The sequence below is a fragment of the Lissotriton vulgaris genome, chromosome 12, assembly GCF_964263255.1.
Source record: "Lissotriton vulgaris chromosome 12, aLisVul1.2, whole genome shotgun sequence".
Classification (NCBI taxonomy): domain Eukaryota; kingdom Metazoa; phylum Chordata; class Amphibia; order Caudata; family Salamandridae; genus Lissotriton; species Lissotriton vulgaris.
In genome coordinates, this window is record NC_141700.1 from 787,724,439 (window position 1) to 787,745,544 (window position 21,106).

The window sequence follows — 21,106 nt, forward strand, 5'->3', positions numbered from 1 at the left end:
ACAAAGACATTCCTTCATAGAAAAAAGACACAATCTCCTTGGAACTTGATAACAACATCTTGTTGGATTATTATAAATTTTTTCTCTGCACTCTATTTGCATTCAGAAACTGTATTCATGGATAATTCTACATATGATAATTATTTGGTATTACCTGATTTAATGTAAAAAAGGATTTAAATTTCCTTCCATCTAAGTTTGGATTGCTCGTATTGTTGATTTTTTCACAGGCTGTTTGGAAGTAAACATAGAGTCCTACTTAGTGGTTTGACCCTATTATGACATTATCAAAGAACGTTTTAATGATATATATTGTGGCCAACATTTACCTTCACAGTCGATTGGAAAAAGCCTATATGTGCACGGAGGAGCCACCGTAAATATCAGAATTAGGTCCTCTTTATTCTTGTACCTAGAGGGGTCATATGGATCTCAATTAATTGCTATGTATGCATAGCGGTTAAGTTCTAATCTTTGTAAATACGATGCCCAAGTCTACTAACCTGTTTCTGTTTGTTAAGTAGGTCTTGAAGATATGGACCAATAGGCAACAGTCTCTTTGTCCCAGGCTTCACCTTCTTGCTTTAAAGTAGTCTAAACATCAAATGAAAAGAACTGTGCTTAGGATACTACAACTAATAAAAAGCTGTATTTTAGATAATACTTCTAGGACTTTGATGCGATGTCTCGCTGTTGATATATGTCCCACTCAGAACTGTATCCTTATTTTTGGTGTCACAATTAGCGAAATTAGTGTACATTTGTTAACCCGACTATAGGCTAATTTGCCTTCACTTCACGTAACGGATATTTGGCTATGGAGCATGACATTATTTTAATATCTAAAGTCCCAAAATTATAATACTGCGACGTTTAAGACAAAGATTGTAAAAACTTTTGGGTAGGGTCCTCCAACTGCAAGTGACCCAGGTGGCTATATGCCTCAAAACCGTCTAGTCCGCGTTACTAGGGCTACTCGGGTATTAACACGGGATTAGCGATATCCATATCTTTGCAAGCGTTTGCTTACCTTAGGTTTAGAATGCGGCCTCCCTGCTCCTCCGTGCTTCCAACTTCATGCGGATTCGAAGTAGACTGAGCCTGCATTGGGCCCGACTTTTTATGCTACCGCTACCTGTATTAACCCGGAAGTAGTACGGGTGATGTCAATTTTCGATGTGTATTTTGGTTTTACATCAAAGGGTGGTGTAATAAAAGTATGGTCTTACTGTTTTAAACTTTTCCGGTCCACTCTCCCCCTGACATTGTTTATATAGAAACATCTGTGTGAGCAGAGAAACTCAATATTCGTTCCTTGTACGGGTAATTAACCCGGAAGTGCATTTGTATGATTTTCAATTCGGCAATCTATAATCCTCTTGATTTACCGAAGCGAGAAATACGTCCAATTTGCAGAAATAATAGTAGAGATTATTTAAAAATAAAACAAATGCAACCAGACCTATGGATGTCAAATACACGTACGTGTTATATATTCCAGTAAGACATTCTGGTTTTGTATCGGCCATTTTGGATTGGGACGCATCGAGTGAGGTGTGTCGGCCATTTTTAACTGGGAATTGGTCGAAATCTCTTTCGAATTGCTATCCCAAGACTCTTCAACATAAACATGGTATCAACGAATTTGAAAACATATGTCAATACATTATATAGTAACTTCCAATGACATTCTATAACATTTTAAGCAACTGTATATAAATAGTATATTTACTAACATAGATATCTTCGTTGTCTCTGATCAATGCATACATTAATAATGACATAAATACTTATTGTCTAAACACATGTTATTGGAAGATTCTAATACAACAGTGCGTGTCTAACTTGAGTTTACAACTACCCACTCTTACTTCAACAGTACTATTTGTCTAGATTTCATTATATAGTCTATAAAATTCTGTCGTACATGAACATAACTAAATAATATCTTCGATATGCAGATATAAATGCCGTCTTACTTGAAGAAATCCAACAAGCTATAGTTCTTTGTTCAGATTAGACTGACAGAGATCTGGCATATCTGTTGTGTTCATGCATCACCTATTAAGTTCTATATCTATTTATACAGAATTTTATAGACTATATAATGAAATCTAGACAAATAGTACTGTTGAAGTAAGAGTGGGTAGTTGTAAACTCAAGTTAGACACGCACTGTTGTATTAGAATCTTCCAATAACATGTGTTTAGACAATAAGTATTTATGTCATTATTAATGTATGCATTGATCAGAGACAACGAAGATATTTATGTTAGTAAATATACTATTCATATACAGTTGCTTAAAATGTTATAGAATGTCATTGGAAGTTACTATATAATGTATTGGCATATGTTTTCAAATTCGTTGATACCATGTTTATGTTGAAGAGTCTTGGGATAGCAATTCGAAAGAGATTTCGACCAATTCCCAGTTAAAAATGGCCGACACACCTCACTCGACGCGTCCCAATCCAAAATGGCCGATACAAAACCAGAATGTCTTACTGGAATATATAACACGTACGTGTATTTGACATCCATAGGTCTGGTTGCATTTGTTTTATTTTTAAATAATCGCTACTATTATTTCTGCAAATTGGACGTATTTCTCGCTTCGGTAAATCAAGAGGATTATAGATTGCCGAATTGAAAATCGTACAAATGCACTTCCGGGTTAATTACCCGTACAAGGAACGAATATTGAGTTTCTCTGCTCACACAGATGCTTCTATATAAACAATGTCAGGGGGAGAGTGGACCGGAAAAGTTTAAAACAGTAAGACCATACTTTTATTACACCACCCTTTGATGTAAAACCAAAATACACATCGAAAATTGACATCACCCGTACTACTTCAGGGTTAATACAGGTAGCGGTAGCATAAAAAGTCGGGCCCAATGCAGGCTCAGTCTACTTCGAATCCGCATGAAGTTGGAAGCACGGAGGTGCAGGGAGGCCGCATTCTAAACCTAAGGTAGGCAAACGCTTGCAAAGATAAGGATATCGCTAATCCCGTGTTAATACCCGAGTAGCCCTAGTAACGCGGACTAGACGGTTTTGAGGCATATAGCCACCTGGGTCACTTGCAGTTGGAGGACCCTACCCAAAAGTTTTTACAATCTTTGTCTTAAACGTCGCAGTATTATAATTTTGGGACTTTAGATATTAAAATAATGTCATGCTCCATAGCCAAATATCCGTTACGTGAAGTGAAGGCAAATTAGCCTATAGTCGGGTTAACAAATGTACACTAATTTCGCTAATTGTGACACCAAAAATAAGGATACAGTTGTGGTAATATCGATTACCTATACATAATTTGCTATCAATAATCAATAAGAATAACTCAGTAAAATAAGAGGCAAAATCCGGGATATTGAGGTTAACTCAAAAGGGTTTTATTCCTGTAAAAGGAATTGGGTTATTGGCTCGAGCCAAGGTGGCATAACCATTCCATTCACCACACAGGGTTCAGGAAGGGAAGACAGACAACATATTGTTTACAGAAGTACATATATATAGTCAATGCATTACAATGTATGAGCATACAGTAGGCGTAACAACTGGAAAAGTAGAGATAAAACATGTAAACGTCATTTAACGTCATTAAAAAGGCGGTATAATAGGCGTATACTTGAAACGTCATTAATCATGAGGTCACAAAATGGGTGGATACATAAGAGAATATTGCAATGTCAGCAGAAATATATGGCAGAGATGCGCGCGCAGCAGATTGACGTGAATCTGACGTATAACCAGAAGGTGAAAGGACTTGACATTTAGCACTACAAGTGTAGACATAAGTCTGGGATGTCAGATCAACCTGATCCCAAATCGTATCTGGTATCGTATGTTTAAGGAACAGTAGTGTCTGGAAGGGAAAAGGTCTCTCGGGCGGAGGCTACTCTATACTGTCTGCATGTATGCGTCTACGTGTTGGCATGCAGGGTGAGGGGGCATGGGCCTACCATGGCAACGGAGTCTATGAATTACTTGCACGGAGACAGAAGAACCGGGCCCTCTGCTCCTGCAGCTGGGAGGATGTTTACTTGAGCTACGAGACAGGAATGTGTTTTCGAGGAGTGGAGCAGATAATTCGAAGGTTGAAGACGGTCTTGGCAGGCAGAGGTTAGGCTATGCGCCGGAGCCGCGCAAGGAATAAGGTGGGGGCCACTGGTACAGAGGTAGCCTGGGCTGAGGCCCTCGGAGTCAGAAAGCAGGAGAGAACTCGAAAAAGGCTCAATGGCATATTCTGGGCCTACCTCGCCAGAGCTGAAAAACGTGTAAAGTGTACCACAAAAAGACGTTGGCACAGCATATATAGAAACTGAATATTCAATCCGTTCATGGCGGATCTGAAAGAGGGCAAGTTAAAGATGGACGCAAATGTATTTGCGTCTTCGTAGCTGGCACAGGAGGGAAACAACATGCACTGCAAGCTAGTACATGGAGACGGTGGGGTACTCGCTGGGGAACACTACTCGATCAAAAATTACATTTCCTCATTCCCTCCTTGTTCCCCACGGACCCTTCATGATACATCGATTCTCATTAATTGATCGACTTGTTCACTTAACATCATTTGCTCTTCTTGCTTTATGCGCTTTGAATGGGGACTTGAACTTGGAACACATGAAGTGGCACACAGGCCGCAAATTGCCGGTCCACATTGGATACACAGGCAACAACTGAATACTACAAGAAAACCAATACCTAGGAGGGATAGGATCTTCCACCCCCAGGCTGACAACGTTGTCCAGAACCAACCGGACCAAGTCCAGGTGCCTGGAGTCTGGTGAATTAAACTTGCAATCTTATGGAGACGTGTAATAGCTTTGTACACGGATGGCGCATTCTGTGGAATGAAAACACAGCAGCTTGACCCGATGACCTTACAAGCTCCACCCCTATCTGCCAAGATGACGTCAATAACAAGACGATTTTGAAGAACAACGACCCGCATAGCGGACTGCTCCTCCGTTAAGTTACCTAGAGCTGAAGTGGTCTCAAGTACCACTGCTTCGAGGGTTCTGGTTAATCTACGGATTAGTTTACTATTTGAAACAGTGCCTAGATAGGGGAAGAAACCTTTATTGAAATCTGTATATTGTTCCCATGTAGTTTCCTTATAATCGACAAGTGGGAGATCTCGTTGATATCGATGCTTAATCAGGTTGGAGTTTCTATGATAGTCAGGAGGGGCTAGGAAAACAGGTGGCAGAAGGAATGCAATATAACAGGTGCCATCCCAGTCTAAAGGTAAACGGACATATGCAGTATGACCACAAACAAAATAGGAATGACGTATAGCCCTAAACGTGGATCTACCATGATCAGTGAATTCAACTACAGTGATACATTTACTATGACCTATATGTACAGAACCATTCTTGCGAACACATAATTCACCAGTAACAGGCAATACTGCCATAGCAGGTAGAACAGGAGCAGCTTCGGATTCGACAGATAAAATCATGAAAGTGACTGTATAATTTCCTAACCCATATACTTCGTTTTCTAGATCAGTTCCAGTGTCAACGGGGAGTCCCTCCTTGTCAGGGTAACATACCTTAAGCAGGACTAAGTTCAGGTTACCCCAAACCCAGTTACCTTCATAAATAGCAGCAGTAGATACTAGGGAATTGAGCATTTTAAACCATGCGGCACATGTGCCATTGTGAGTGAACGGGTACGGGAAAAGGGGCAAAACACCCTTGTTTTCTTGGTAAGGAGGGAGTCTGCCACATATCCAACAATTTGTAGCATTGGTAGTCTGATGGGAGTGATGTAACATACTAATGAAGGTGTTGTTGCGCAGCGCAAGTCTATATGATAATTCATGAGGCGGTAATTCACTAAAAGAATGTTCAGTAGTAGTATTATAAGTAGATTGTGCACGTTTGAATATAGGATAATAGATATGCAGAAGAATACCAGCAATGATAATCAGTAAGCATAGGAAAAACATAACAAGTAATGTCACTATACAGCGACTACGAAGTGATTTGCAATACGCCTTTTTCTTATGTTGTCTTTGTCTATCTGTCTCTCTATCTTGATCTAGGGGATACATGTCAGAAACTAATTTAACCGATTCACCTAGGGGAGGACTTAAACAATTAAACTGTCTGACTTACTAGATCGTAACTTTTGTCTGTAAAGTTCTGAAGCAGTTTTCTCAACCAAAGGGAGTTTTGTGTCAGTTTGTGGAGGAGGGCAGGGCTTAGTGTCCAAGTCCGAAGGAAGTCCAAAGTATTTTTTAATATGGCTGGAATGCAGCCATCCCTTCCTGCCCTCTATCTTAACAGCTGTCCTCGTCGTAAGCAGAACCAACTTCGGGGATTGCCAGCGGGGCTCCAGCGGACTCTTCCGATCAAAATTCCTCACGTATACGAAATCGCCAGGAACCACCTCATGAGGCTTCGTTTCGGTGTTGTCGGGAAAGGCTGCGGCTACCTGTGAACGACAAGATTGTAGTGCAGACATCAAGGAGGCAAGGTAATCTGTCAGCATAAGACAATCAACATCGGTTATTTTACGTGGAATGGGCGTCCCCCACATATTCGGTGGCCTACCGAAGACCACTTCATACGGGGATAGTCCAGAACGAGAATGGGCCACCATCCTCATATAGAAGAGGGCGACCGGCAAGGCAACTATCCAGTCTATACCTTTATCTCTACAGATCTTGGAAAGTCGGATTTTCAGTGTTTGATTATGGCGCTCCACGAGACCTGCTGCCTCGGGATGCCGGACACAATGGAACTTCCACTGGTAACCTAACAGAAGTGTAATGTGTTTCACTAGTTCGGATGAGAATGGCTGACCATTATCTGAGTACACGATACGGGGCAAACCATACCGCGGGAAGTATTCACGAACCAACTGCTTGGCAGTGGTCGGAGCAGTGTAATCGGGAACTGGGTATGCCTCTATCCATCGGGAAAGAGCACACACGACTACGAGAACATACTTGAATCCTCGACATCGTTCCATCTGGATATAATCCATCTGGAGGACTTCAAAAGGGTGATCGGGAGGCTGGAATCCACCTTGCTCTACGGGGATACTTTTACCTGGATTGAACTGACCACAAATCATACAAGTACGCACTTTCTGTTTGGCTGCTGCCCGTAAGTTTTTATTGGACCATATGTGTTGAATACTGTCTAGCATTGCTTTCTCACCAAGGTGTGCAGGACTATGTATCGTATTAATGATGACTTGTACCATAGAATCGGGGAGAAACCATGTAGATTTTCCCTTCGTCATCCATCCCTGGTCTGTTTGGACCCCTCCTAGTTTAGTCCATTCCTTAATTTCATCTGGTGTTGCATGTGACTGTATGTCGATAACATCATGTGCGGGATCCCTAACTGTCATGCAGTGTGCTGATACCTCTGTCTTCGTCTGATCAGTTACATGAGTTCGATTTTGAGCAGTTTGCTTTGCTGTTCGGTCTGCCAGGTCGTTACCCTGGGAAATGACATCAGTAACCTTAGTGTGTGCTTTGCATTTCATGATAGAGATTGCAGTAGGTAGATGTATTGCATCTAACAGAGCTTGAATAAGGGGACCATGTTGGATGTTGGCACCGTGAGAAGTTAAGTAACCTCTCTCTCGCCAGAGGACTCCAAAGTCGTGAACGACTCCGAATGCATAACGTGAATCAGTATATATGTTGACTCTCTTATTTCGAGCTTGAATACATGCTTGTGTCAGAGCAATAAGCTCTGCGGCTTGAGCTGACAAAGTGTCAATACAATTGGTTTCAATGACTTCCGTGTCTGTCGTGACGGCGTAGGCTGCCACTAATTCACCTGTCCTTGTTCTCATACATGAACCATCCACATAAAGTGTCAGGTCCGGATCTGGTAACGGAACATCTGTTAAGTCTTGTCTGGGTTTTGTTGTGATAGTGATAACTTCGATGCAATCATGTGCCAATGGGTCTATCCCATTTACTGGCAATAACGTGGCAGGATTCAATGTGCTGCAGCGTCTGATTTCGATGTGTGGCTGAAACAATGTCAATTCATAACCTGTTAATCTTGCTATGGTCAGGTGTTGGGTCTGAGTTCGATTCAAAAGGACTTCTACAGAATGTGGAACCTGTACTGTCAATGGATGTCCTAACACAATAGAATCACTCTGTCTAATTGCTAAAGCTGTCGCTGCAACAGATTTCAAACATGCTGGAAGGGCTTGTGCGACTGGGTCTAATGTACTGGAAAAATAAGCACACGGCTTGTGTGAACCTGCTTGTTCCTGGGTAAGGACTGACAATGCAGTACCTTCACGTTCTGTGACAAAAAGTGTAAAAGGCTTACTGTAACATGGTGTTGCTAAAACAGGTGCTTGACATAAGGCTTTCTTTAAATCCTCAAAAGCTTGTGTATGTTCCTGAGTCCAAGGGAGGACAGACGAAGTCGCTGCCTCCTGTGTTGTTAACTGAATAAGTGGTTTTGCTAGAAATGCATATTGGGGAATCCATTGTCTACAGTATGAGGTGAGGCCTATGAAGGCCCGTACCTCCTTTTGGTTTCTGGGTGGTAACATGTTTGCGATTAACTGAATGCGGTCAGGTGTGAGCTGTCTCCCCACTTTGGACAGCAAGTGACCCAGGTACACAACTTGCTGAACACAGAATTGCAGCTTCGAAGGAGACACCTTGTGTCCCTTGTCAGCCAGGAAGTTCAAAACAATCAAAGATGCATTTTCACATTCGGGTTCGCTTCGAGCGGTGATCAGCAGATCATCGACATACTGAAGCAGAGCAGTGTGAACTGGCATGTGGATACTGTCTAGTTGTTTTTTCAATGCTTGGCTATAGATACTGGGGCTTTCTGTGAATCCTTGAGGTGCACGGGCAAATTTAAAAGATCGTCCATTTAAACTGAATCCGAACAAATATTGGCTCTCCAGATCAATAGGGACACTGAAGAAAGCATTCTTGAGATCGATTACAGTAAAGAACGCTGCTTCGGAATCAATGGCTGTCAGTAACGAAGAGATATCTGGGACCACAGGGTACTGCGGTACAATGCATTTGTTCAATTCGCGTAAATCAATAACCAATCTATAAACAGGTGGAGTATTCGGGTCAGTACGTTTGAGAACAGGAATGATAGGAGAATTACATACATTGGAGTCGGTTTCCACAACCACTCCTTGTGCGATTAGCTCGTCAATGATTCTCAGTAAAGCCACTACAGCATCTGGAGGTAACTTGTATTGTCGAATTCGTGGTAATACCACTCCTGCTTTGAGTGTGACTCGATACGGGGTAATGTGCATGCAACCTACATCAGTGGGGCCCTGCGCCCACAGGTGGGCAGGGACGTTCTGTAGTCGGGGATCCATATCTCTCAATACATAATGGCCTTTGAAATCTCGCAAAAATAATCGTACTCCCTCGGGAGAACAACAAATAATAGCTCCTAGAGCTTTCAGTGTTTTTATGCCTAATAGATTTTCCGGACATGATTTCGTAAGCAACAAATCTGTAGTCCGTGTCAGAGGACCTACTGCCAGAGGGAGGGGTTGTGATACTTCGTTAATAATGGGTTTTCCTGAAAATCCGAGGGACACGTTCTGTGAGCCTGAGAGGGGTGCCCCTGGTACTTCATTGTGACTTATCGTGGTTCTGCTTGCCCCTGTATCAATAAGAAACTTTCTGTCTTTCCCTAAAACTTGACTATGTACGTAAGGACCATTCTGATCTACAGGAACTTCAATAAGAGGCAAGCGGAATTCACTCTCTAGGCTGTCTCATGTGTATCGTTGGTAATCAGGGTAATCGTTCTGTGCATACTGATACATTTGCTGTGTCGTGGTTTGTGTAGCAGTAATGGGCTGTTGCTGAGGTATCGCTACTGTCTGTGAAGGAGCTGGCATGGGTGCGTTCTGCTGTGTGTTCTGGGGTACTGGTTGTGAAGTTTGATCTTGTCTAGGAGGACGCGGTCTCTCTTTTGTCTTGCCCGTGGCAATATTATGTTTCAAAACGGCACATTCATTTATATAATGTCCTGGCTGCTTGCAATAATTACATACACCCTTTACGGGAGCTGACGAATTTCCAGATTGGTTCGCACCCTTTTTCTGACCATCAGCAGGAACTGACTGAGCAACTAACATTTTCATTTTCGTATCTTTCATACGTCTCTGTTCATGTTCTTGTTCTTCTCTAAGTCTATTCTGGTGATACTGTAACATTTGTAACATTTGCGAAGGGGTGTTAGCTTGCCAAGTACTTTCTACTTTCAGTACTCTGTTCTTGACCTGGGGTAAGGAATTCTCGACTAATTTCGTTACAAAAAGGTGTGGATATGACTCGCTACTTGCTTTCAGACCACTGTTAATACCAAAACATTTCTCAAATCGTGTATAAAAATCACTAGTGTCTTCATCAGGTTTCTGTTTACATGCTGAAATTGCTCCCCAATCTTCCTTTTTCGTACTCAATAAACGTGGCAACACTTGCACTAATAAACCTGGTAACAGTTTAACTTTATCTCCAAGCCCTAGGCCTGGCACTCGGGTATTCTCTTCATCCTGCAATGCAGCCCAATCAATCTTTGCATCACCCACCTCCCACTCTTTTTCCTTGAGTTTTTCATATATGCCTGGAGGCAGTAATACTTTCAGAATTTTCATGAGGTCGGGATAAGTGTAATCACCCATTAATAACATGTCTTTTATTTCGCGGTGAAAACCTGCAGGGTCTTTATCGTGACTGGGTACTAATTTCTTCATTTCCAATAATTCCATTTTAGTTACAGGTGTATATACAAACACGCGTCTAAGCGTGTGGTCTGCGTTCTGTACGGGGTGCACTTCTCGCAACGGATTCTGTCTATCCATGTAATACATGGTCTTTCGTTCCATAACGGGTGCTGCGTTAATCTGTGGACATAAGAATGTACTATACTTGTGACGGTGTTCTAGAATTACTTTAATCAGGTCAGTACTTAGACCTTTCCATCTATACGTGACCAGTTCTATTAGTATATCGCGCAGGGGACCTGGATCAGAACGTTGGCTCTTATATAATAAGAGCAGATGCTGTATCATGTACATACCAGCTAAACGCTGTTCACTCGGTGTCAAGTTCAGAAACGTATGCGCTAATGCATCATCACCATATTTCTCAGAGCTGTCAGCCCATTGCACGGCTGACCTGGCTAATTCTTGTTCATCCATAGAATCGAGTACATGATACCCCAAGCGCTCTTGGAGTGCTCGGTCGGTGGCTTGGAATAAGTGTTCGGGTGTTTTAGGATTACACATGGCTTCCTGATATATTCTTTTACATTCCGGGCGCACTGGGCGCACCGAATTATTAAACGGTCTACCTTTACCTACATACGCGACCATTTCTCTGACTGGCAACTGTGCTTGTGCTAGTGTCTCTGGTTCTTCCTCTGCCTCCTCCTCTGTGGATTCACGTTTATCTGCATCTGCTTCTAGTGCAGCCTGTCTTTTCTCGTGCATCTTAGTTATTGCAGTTCTGATTCTTCGGTACATGTTGTCTATACTGGCTTCTTTGTCATGTTGTCCATCGGCTATATGTCGGCCCCACTTGTGAAGTGCTTTCAAATCTTCCGGGTTCGCACCCGGCCTATCTGCTTCTCGAATAAAACAGTTAATTAGAAACCGTAATAACTTGGCTTTAGTATCTACTTTCTGATGTTCCATGGCCTCTTTAATACTTTCAGGCCCTAATCCTGTCTGCACAAACTTATATATTCGATCCATATGTTCTGTCATTTCAGGTAGTGACATTAGGAAGTTCGTGACTCGTCGTAAACGTACTGATGCAAGTAACATGTCTACATCATTCTTTTTACCAGGTACAGGATCATATCTACAATCTGCAAGGCGATCTCCATAAAATGTAATATCTGTTCTAGGTGTACGCTGTTGCGCTATTTCTCTAAGACTCAAGCGATGAGCTGGTGGCGGAGTCTGGTAACCTGCCCCTCCGGACGCACCTCCTGAGGCACCGTCTCCGAAAGGGTTAGTCAGATCTGTATCAAGAGAAGTAGGAGGAGGATTCTGGGGAGGAGTAGCTTGTGGGGGCGGAAGAGCATAAGGGTTCAGACCGTTAGGCACAGGCACTGGCGCAGGCAAGGGGGCAGGTAATGGGGTATTAACATAGGTAGGAGCAACATCATCTAAGTAGGAAGAAAGGAAAACGTCCTTTGCTGTCCTCGGGTGCGTTTTAGTCGGGAGCAATGGGGGTGGAAAGTCCTTCGGTGTTTCTGGAGAGGCCTTTGGCAGGCCTTTGGACAGGATGGGGAACATGCCATTCATAAGTGTATTACGCTGTCTATCTACTTGTTCTAATTTTACTCTGACACCTTCCTCAACTAATGCGTTTTCTCGAACCTTGTCGGGTTCTTCCTTACTCTTTTCTTCTAGTCTGTGTGCTTTTTCTGTGCGCCTATGCGACTCTTTACGCCATAACTCGATGGCATCTTTCTGTGACTGTCTGGCTTTCTTTTTCCATAATGCTTCTTCTACTCTCATGATGCAATCTGCATCCCATGTCCCTGCAGCGGGCCATCTCTGATTCTCTGACAGTTCTTTAGTGTAGTCCACCCATAAGTCGAGAAATAAAACAGCATCTAGGCCGTGTTTGTGGTACATAAAGTACCCTGGAGTGTCCCTAGGTGGAATGGGAACAGCTTCTTCTAGAACCCCTTTTCGGGTTTTTATTTGTCTTAGTTTAGAGAACAACGGCATTCTGAAATCTGGCTACTTGATTCTTATTCGGATATGAACACACTATACATAAGCACAACAATGAAAATCGAACATTCACTCATACCACGACATTTGAATGACACATTATAACATTTCAGGAACAAAACCACATTTAATAGATAACATGTGCAACAGGATGTACCGCTAAACGGCACAGATACACCTTACAGGTGCATACTAGATATACTGCTATACAGTACAGATACACTGCTTAACAGTGCAGAACAGGCTCGTGTACCCGAACCCGTCTAGACCGGCACAAACTAATGCGCACGTCAGGATGCGTCCCTAGCAACGGTACTCACCAGGAAGCACGGAAACAGAAGGCCTCGGAAACTCTGGACTGGACTCGGACTCGGACTGGATTCGGACTTGACGCAGATACTTCGGAACCTCGGATTCTGGTGGGCCTCGGTATATCACGGATCTTGCTCTCTCAGCTAGGCTCGGGTTGGGATCCTCCGCACTCCTCACCGCCTCGTCTGGGTGTCGATCGCAGCCTCAGTCACCTCCGTTGGCCTGAGGGAGATACAGGAAATCCTGCGGATACGCGTAGTTGTCCGTCCGGCTGTGGCAGGGGGCTAGGCCTGCAACGCACCGCCGGCGCGTGGGGTGGGGGAGGGGTCCCTATTCGGGCGCCAAAACTGTGGTAATATCGATTACCTATACATAATTTGCTATCAATAATCAATAAGAATAACTCAGTAAAATAAGAGGCAAAATCCGGGATATTGAGGTTAACTCAAAAGGGTTTTATTCCTGTAAAAGGAATTGGGTTATTGGCTCGAGCCAAGGTGGCATAACCATTCCATTCACCACACAGGGTTCAGGAAGGGAAGACAGACAACATATTGTTTACAGAAGTACATATATATAGTCAATGCATTACAATGTATGAGCATACAGTAGGCGTAACAACTGGAAAAGTAGAGATAAAACATGTAAACGTCATTTAACGTCATTAAAAAGGCGGTATAATAGGCGTATACTTGAAACGTCATTAATCATGAGGTCACAAAATGGGTGGATACATAAGAGAATATTGCAATGTCAGCAGAAATATATGGCAGAGATGCGCGCGCAGCAGATTGACGTGAATCTGACGTATAACCAGAAGGTGAAAGGACTTGACATTTAGCACTACAAGTGTAGACATAAGTCTGGGATGTCAGATCAACCTGATCCCAAATCGTATCTGGTATCGTATGTTTAAGGAACAGTAGTGTCTGGAAGGGAAAAGGTCTCTCGGGCGGAGGCTACTCTATACTGTCTGCATGTATGCGTCTACGTGTTGGCATGCAGGGTGAGGGGGCATGGGCCTACCATGGCAACGGAGTCTATGAATTACTTGCACGGAGACAGAAGAACCGGGCCCTCTGCTCCTGCAGCTGGGAGGATGTTTACTTGAGCTACGAGACAGGAATGTGTTTTCGAGGAGTGGAGCAGATAATTCGAAGGTTGAAGACGGTCTTGGCAGGCAGAGGTTAGGCTATGCGCCGGAGCCGCGCAAGGAATAAGGTGGGGGCCACTGGTACAGAGGTAGCCTGGGCTGAGGCCCTCGGAGTCAGAAAGCAGGAGAGAACTCGAAAAAGGCTCAATGGCATATTCTGGGCCTACCTCGCCAGAGCTGAAAAACGTGTAAAGTGTACCACAAAAAGACGTTGGCACAGCATATATAGAAACTGAATATTCAATCCGTTCATGGCGGATCTGAAAGAGGGCAAGTTAAAGATGGACGCAAATGTATTTGCGTCTTCGTAGCTGGCACAGGAGGGAAACAACATGCACTGCAAGCTAGTACATGGAGACGGTGGGGTACTCGCTGGGGAACACTACTCGATCAAAAATTACATTTCCTCACAGTTCTGAGTGGGACATATATCAACAGCGAGACATCGCATCAAAGTCCTAGAAGTATTATCTAAAATACAGCTTTTTATTAGTTGTAGTATCCTAAGCACAGTTCTTTTCATTTGATGTTTAGACTACTTTAAAGCAAGAAGGTGAAGCCTGGGACAAAGAGACTGTTGCCTAATGGTCCATATCTTCAAGACCTACATAACAAACAGAAACAGGTTAGTAGACTTGGGCATCGTATTTACAAAGATTAGAACTTAACCGCTATGCATACATAGCAATTAATTGAGATCCATATGACCCCTCTAGATACAAGAATAAAGAGGACCTAATTCTGATATTTACGGTGGCTCCTCCGTGCACATATAGGCTTTTTCCAATCGACTGTGAAGGTAAATGTTGGCCACAATATATATAATTAAAACGTTCTTTGATAATGTCATAATAGGGTCAAACCACTAAGTAGGACTCTATGTTTACTTCCAAACAGCCTGTGAAAAAATCAACAATACGAACAATCCAAACTTAGATGGAAGGAAATTTAAATCCTTTTTTACATTAAATCAGGTAATACCAAATAATTATCATATGTAGAATTATCCATGAATACAGTTTCTGAATGCAAATAGAGTGCAGAGAAAAAATGTATAATAATCCAACAAGATGTTGTTATCAAGTTCCAAGGAGATTGCGTCTTTTTTCTATGAAGGAATGTCTTTGTAGGGGTTGTAGATGAGACATGCATGTAAGATGATTAGTCGTGTACTATTTTTAGCAAGGTAATGGCAATGCAGTGTTGTAAGTTTTTTATGAATATTAAATCACATAGTAAAAATGTATTTTTTAACCTTATAGATATTGAGTCAATATGTTGCAAAAGTCCTGAAGAAGGTGTGAAGACTTAGAAAACACCGAAACGCCGCGTCGACTGTTTTGTTCACTTTTGATTCAATTATATATTTACTGTTTCACCACTGCTAGTGGTTTTTAACCCTAATGTTTTTTATTATGTTTTAGGATGTAACCCATGTTGGGAGGGAATAAAATTTTAATATTATCTTTTGTAACCGACAAAAATTGATCTTTTGAGTATACTTTCGGAAGACTGTGTGAATGTCCATTTGTTGCCTTGCTGACATAGTTTGTTATGAGTGAAATAGTATAGGGAGAATTATTCATATATCTCCTACCCCGTTTAGCACTATTGTGCCAGGCTACTCCAGCCTACCACTGTTTGAACAGGGACTCTTGTTTTGCTGCTCATATCCTAAACCTGCCTTCTCCTTGCCTTAGGGCCTTCCTCTGCCCTCATCTGCCCCTCCCCGTGCCTTGAGACCCACCTCCTCTTCCCTCATGTCACTTGCCCATTGCACCTTGGTTTGAGATCATACTCATCCATTTCACCCTTCACTTGTCACCCCTCTTGCTATAAGTACTTGATCTGCCCACATGTCACTCACTTGTAAATCCATCTTGCCTTGAGACCCCCTCCTCTGCCCTCACCTGTCACTCCATCTTGCCCTCCCATGTGAGTCCATCTTGCCTTAAGACCCCTCCTCTGCCCTCACCTGATTCCATCTTGTCTTGAGACCCCTCCTCCGCCCTCACCTGTCACTCCATATTGCCCTCACCTGTGAGTTCATCTTCCCTTGAGACCCCTTCTCCACCCTCACCTGTGAATCCATCTTTCCATGAGACCCATCCTCCGCCCTCACCTGCAAATTCATCTTGTCTTGAGACACTCCCCTCCCCTCACCTGTGAAGAGCTGCGGCCCGTGCAGGTAATAGAGGCGGGCCGGGTGGGGGGGATTCCGGCGGATGAAAGCGAGGGAAAATTAATTATTTGCTTCATTTTCCCTCTGCATTGTCCCTCGAAATCCGCCCCACCTCTGTTACCTGGATGGACTGCGGCTGCCTGTGAGCCCATTTTGCCTTGAGACCCTTCTCTTCCCTCACCTGTGAGTCCATCTTCCCTTGAGACCCCCCTCCGCCCTCACCTGTGACTCCATCTTGACTTGTGACCCCTTCTCAGCCCTCGCCTGTCACTCCATTTTGCCTTGAGACCCCCCTCTGCCCTCACCTGTGAGTTCATCTTCCCATGAGATCCCTCCTCTGCCCTTACCTGTCACTCCATCATCCCATGAGACCCTTCTCCATCCTCACCTGTCACTCCATCTTACCTTAAGGTCCCTCCTCTGCCCTCACTTGTCACTCCATCATCCGATGAGACCTCTTCTCCACCCTCATCTGTCATCCAATCTTGCCTTGAGACCACTCCTCCGCCCGAACCTGAGAGTCCATCTTGCCTTGAGACCGCCCAAACCTAAGAGTCCATCTTGCCTTCAGACCCCCCTCTGCCCCACCTGTAAGTCCATCTTGTCTTGTGACCCCCTTCTGCCCTCTCCTGTTACATCTTGCCTTGAGATGCTCGTCTGCCCTCACCTGTGAGTCTATCTTGCTATGAGACCTTTCCTCTGCCCTCACCTGTCACTACATCTTCCCTTGAGACCCTGCCCTACCCTCACCTGTAACTTCATCTTCCCTTAAGACCCTCCCCTACCCTCACCTGTCACTACATCTTTCCTGGAGACCCTCCCCTACCCTTACCTGGCAGTCCATCTTCTCTTGAGACCCACCTCTACCCACACCTGAAGCTCCTTCTTGCCTTGAAACCCTCCTCTGCCCTCACCTGTGAGCCCTTCTTGCCTTGAGGCCCCTCGTTTTGTCCTCACCTGAGTTACTCATGCCCTCACCTGTGAGTCCTTCTTCCTTTAAAACCCGACTCTGCGGTCACCTGTCACTCCATGTCATCTTCTATTGAGACCCCTCCACTGCCCCCACCTGTGAGACTATCTAGCCTTGAGACCCCCCTTTACCCTCACCTTTTAGTCCATCTTGCCCTGAGACCACCTTCTGCACTCACCTGTGAGTCTATCTTGCATTGAGACCCGTCTCTTCCCTCACCTGTGAGTCCATCTTACCTTGAGACTCCCCTCTGTCCTCACCTGTGAGTCCATCTTGCCTTGAGACCCTTCTCTTCCCTCACCTGTGAGTACATTTCCCCTGAGACCCCTCCTCCGCCCTCACCTATAGCTCCATCGTCCCTTGAGACCCTCACCTACCCTCATCTGTCACTACATCTTTTCTTGAGACCCTTCTCTACCCACACCTGCCGCTAATTCTTGCCTTGAAACCCTCCTCTGCTCTCATCTGTGAGTCCTTCTTGCCTTGAGACCCCTCGTGTGTCCTCACCTGAGTTACTCTTGCCATCACCTGTGAACCCTTCTTCCTTGAGACCCCCCCTACCCTCACCGGTCCCTTGAGACCCTCTTCTGCACGCACCTGTTAGTCCATCTTTCCTTGAGACCCTTCTCTTCCCTCACCTGTAAGTCCATCTTCCATTGATACCCCTCCTCTGCCCTCACCTGTGAGTCTATCTTGCCTTGAGACCCTTCTCTTCCCTCACTTGTGAGTCCATCTTGCTTTGAGACTCTTCTCTTTCCTCGCCTGTGCGTCCACCTTCCATTGAGACCCCCTCTGCCCTCACCTGTGAGTCCATCTTCCCTTGAGACTCTCCTCAGCCCTCACCTGTGAGTCCATCTTCCCTTGAGACCCATCCTCTGCCCTCACCTGTGAGTCCATCTTCCCTTGAGACCCATCCTCTGCCCTCACCTGTGAGTCCACCTTCCGTTGAGACCCCCTCTGCCCTCACCTGTGAGTCCATCTTCCCTTGAGACCCATCCTCTGCCCTCACCTGTGAGTCCATCTTCCCTTGAGACCCATCCTCTGCCCTCACCTGTGAGTCCATCTTCCCTTGAGACCCTCCTCTGCCCTCACCTGTGAGTCCACCTTCCGTTGAGACCTCATCTGCCCTCACCTGTGAGTCCACCTTCCGTTGAGACCCCCTCTGCCCTCACCTGTGAGCCCATCTTCCCTTGAGACCCATCCTCTGCCCTCACCTGTGAGTCCATCTTCCCTTGAGACCCTCCTCTGCCCTCACCTGTGAGTCCACCTTCCGTTGAGACCCCCTCTGCCCTCACCTGTGAGTCCATCTTCCCTTGAGAACCCCTCTGCCCTCACCTGTGAGTCCATCTTCCCTTGAGACCCCCTCTGCCCTCACCTGTGAGTCCATCTTCCCTTGAGACCCTCCTCTGCCCTCACCTGTGAGTCCACCTTCCGTTGAGACCCCCTCTGCCCTCACCTGTGAGTCCATCTTCCCTTGAGACCCCCTCTGCCCTCACCTGTGAGTCCATCTTCCCTTGAGACCCCCTCTGCCCTCACCTGTGAGTCCATCTTCCCTTGAGACCCCCTCTGCCCTCACCTGTGAGTCCGTCTTCCCTTGAGACCCATCCTCTGCCCTCACCTGTGAGTCCATCTTCCCTTGAGACCCATCCTCTGCCCTCACCTGTGAGTCCATCTTCCCTTGAGACCCATCCTCTGCCCTCACCTGTGAGTCCACCTTCCGTTGAGACCCCCTCTGCCCTCACCTGTGAGTCCATCTTCCCTTGAGACCCATCCTCTGCCCTCACCTGTGAGTCCATCTTCCCTTGAGACCCTCCTCTGCCCTCACCTGTGAGTCCACCTTCCGTTGAGACCCCCTCTGCCCTCACCTGTGAGTCCATCTTCCCTTGAGACCCCCTCTGCCCTCACCTGTGAGTCCACCTTCCCTTGAGACCCCCTCTGCCCTCACCTGTGAGTCCATCTTCCCTTGAGACCCCCTCTGCCCTCACCTGTGAGTCTATCTTGCCTTGAGACCCTCCTCTGCCTTCACCTGTGAGTCCATCTTCCCTTGAGACCCCCTCTGCCCTCACCTGTGAGTCCACCTTCCCTTGAGACCCTCCTCTGCCCTCACCTGTGAGTCCACCTTCCGTTGAGACCCCCTCTGCCCTCACCTGTGAGTCCATCTTCCCTTAAGACCCTCCTCTGCCCTCACCTGTGAGTCCACCTTCCGTTGAGACCCCCTCTGCCCTCACCTGTGAGTCCATCTTCCCTTGAGACCCCCTCTGCCCTCACCTGTGAGTCCACCTTCTGTTGAGACCCCCTCTGCCCTCACCTGTGAGTCCATCTTCCTTTGAGACCCCCTCTGCCCTCACCTGTGAGTCCACCTTCCCTTGAGACCCTCCTCTGCCCTCACCTGTGAGTCCACCTTCCCTTGAGACCCCCTCTGCCCTCACCTGTGAGTCCATCTTCCCTTGAGACCCCCTCTGCCCTCACCTGTGAGTCCATCTTCCCTTGAGACCCCCTCTGCCCTCACCTGTGAGTCCATCTTCCCTTGAGACCCCCTCTGCCCTCACCTGTGAGTCCACCTTCCCTTGAGACCCTCCTCTGCCCTCACCTGTGAGTCCACCTTCCGTTGAGACCCCCTCTGCCCTCACCTGTGAGTCCATCTTCCCTTGAGACCCCCTCTGCCCTCACCTGTGAGTCCATCTTCCCTTGAGACCCCCTCTGCCCTCACCTGTGAGTCCATCTTCCCTTGAGACCCCCTCTGCCCTCACCTGTGAGTCCACCTTCCGTTGAGACCCCCTCTGCCCTCACCTGTGAGTCCATCTTCCATTGAGACCCCCCTCTGCCCTCACCTGTGAGTCCATCTTCCCTTGAGACCCTCCTGTGCCCTCACCTGTGAGTCCATCTTCCCTTGAGACCCTTCTCTTCCCTCACCTGTGAGTCCATCTTCCCTTGAGACCCTCCTGTGCCCTCTCCTGTGAGTCCACCTTCCCTTGAGACCCCTCCTCTGCCCTCACCTGTGAGTCCATCTTCCCTTGCGACCCTCCTCCGCCCTCACCTGTGAGTCCATCTTCCCTTGAGACCCTCCTCCGCCCTCACTTGTGAGTCCATCTTCCCTTGAGACCCTCCTGTGCCCTCACCTGTGAGTCCATCTTCCCTTGAAACCCTCCTCTGCCCTCACCTGTGAGTCCATCTTCCCCTGAGACCCTTCTCTTCCCTCACCTGTGAGTCCATCTTGCCTTGGGACCCTCCTCTGCCCTCACCTGTGAGTCAACCTTACCTTGAGACCCTTCTCTTCCCTCACCTGTGAGTCCATCTTCCCTTGAGTCCCCCCTCCTCCTCCCTCGTGCTCCTTACCTGCCCTCGCACGCCCTCCTTGTGCTCCTCTGCACACAGACCCCTCTCCTGCTCACGGTGCCAGTCTGCCCTCCAGGGCTCGGTCTGCAGCCGGGGCAGCAACGCCTGGACTCCTCTCCGCACCAGCACTTTGATCTGTCAATATTAAAAAAAATCCACGTTTAAAAAAGAACTGTCGGGAAGCCATTGCACAAGCGGATATTTGTTTGCACCAAGTCAGCAGAAGTTCACATGATGACCGGCCCTGTCCGGACGTGTGAGCCTCGGTTCCTGTCCCAACTGATAGGCCCGTGCCACCGGGGCAGGATGCACTGACCTCCGCCAGCGACAGCGAGGGCGGACTCACCGCTCAGACTGAGCACGTGGGTACTTTTTGGTTGCACGCCCCACACACACT

General features: G+C 46.1%; 1 protein-coding gene across 3 annotated transcripts in view; it reads right to left on the reverse strand.

Annotated features, from left to right (window-relative positions):
- The window catches only part of LOC147678725 (asialoglycoprotein receptor 1-like), a 154,457-nt gene extending 133,596 nt beyond the window's left edge, over window positions 1-20,861 (reverse strand). For all 3 annotated transcript variants that reach the window (XM_086946181.1, XM_086946182.1, XM_086946180.1), the window contains exon 1: window positions 20,710-20,861. The gene's annotated coding sequence lies outside the window, so the exon portion shown is untranslated. The remainder of the gene's footprint in view (window positions 1-20,709) is intronic.
- Window positions 20,862-21,106: the final 245 nt, after the last annotated feature.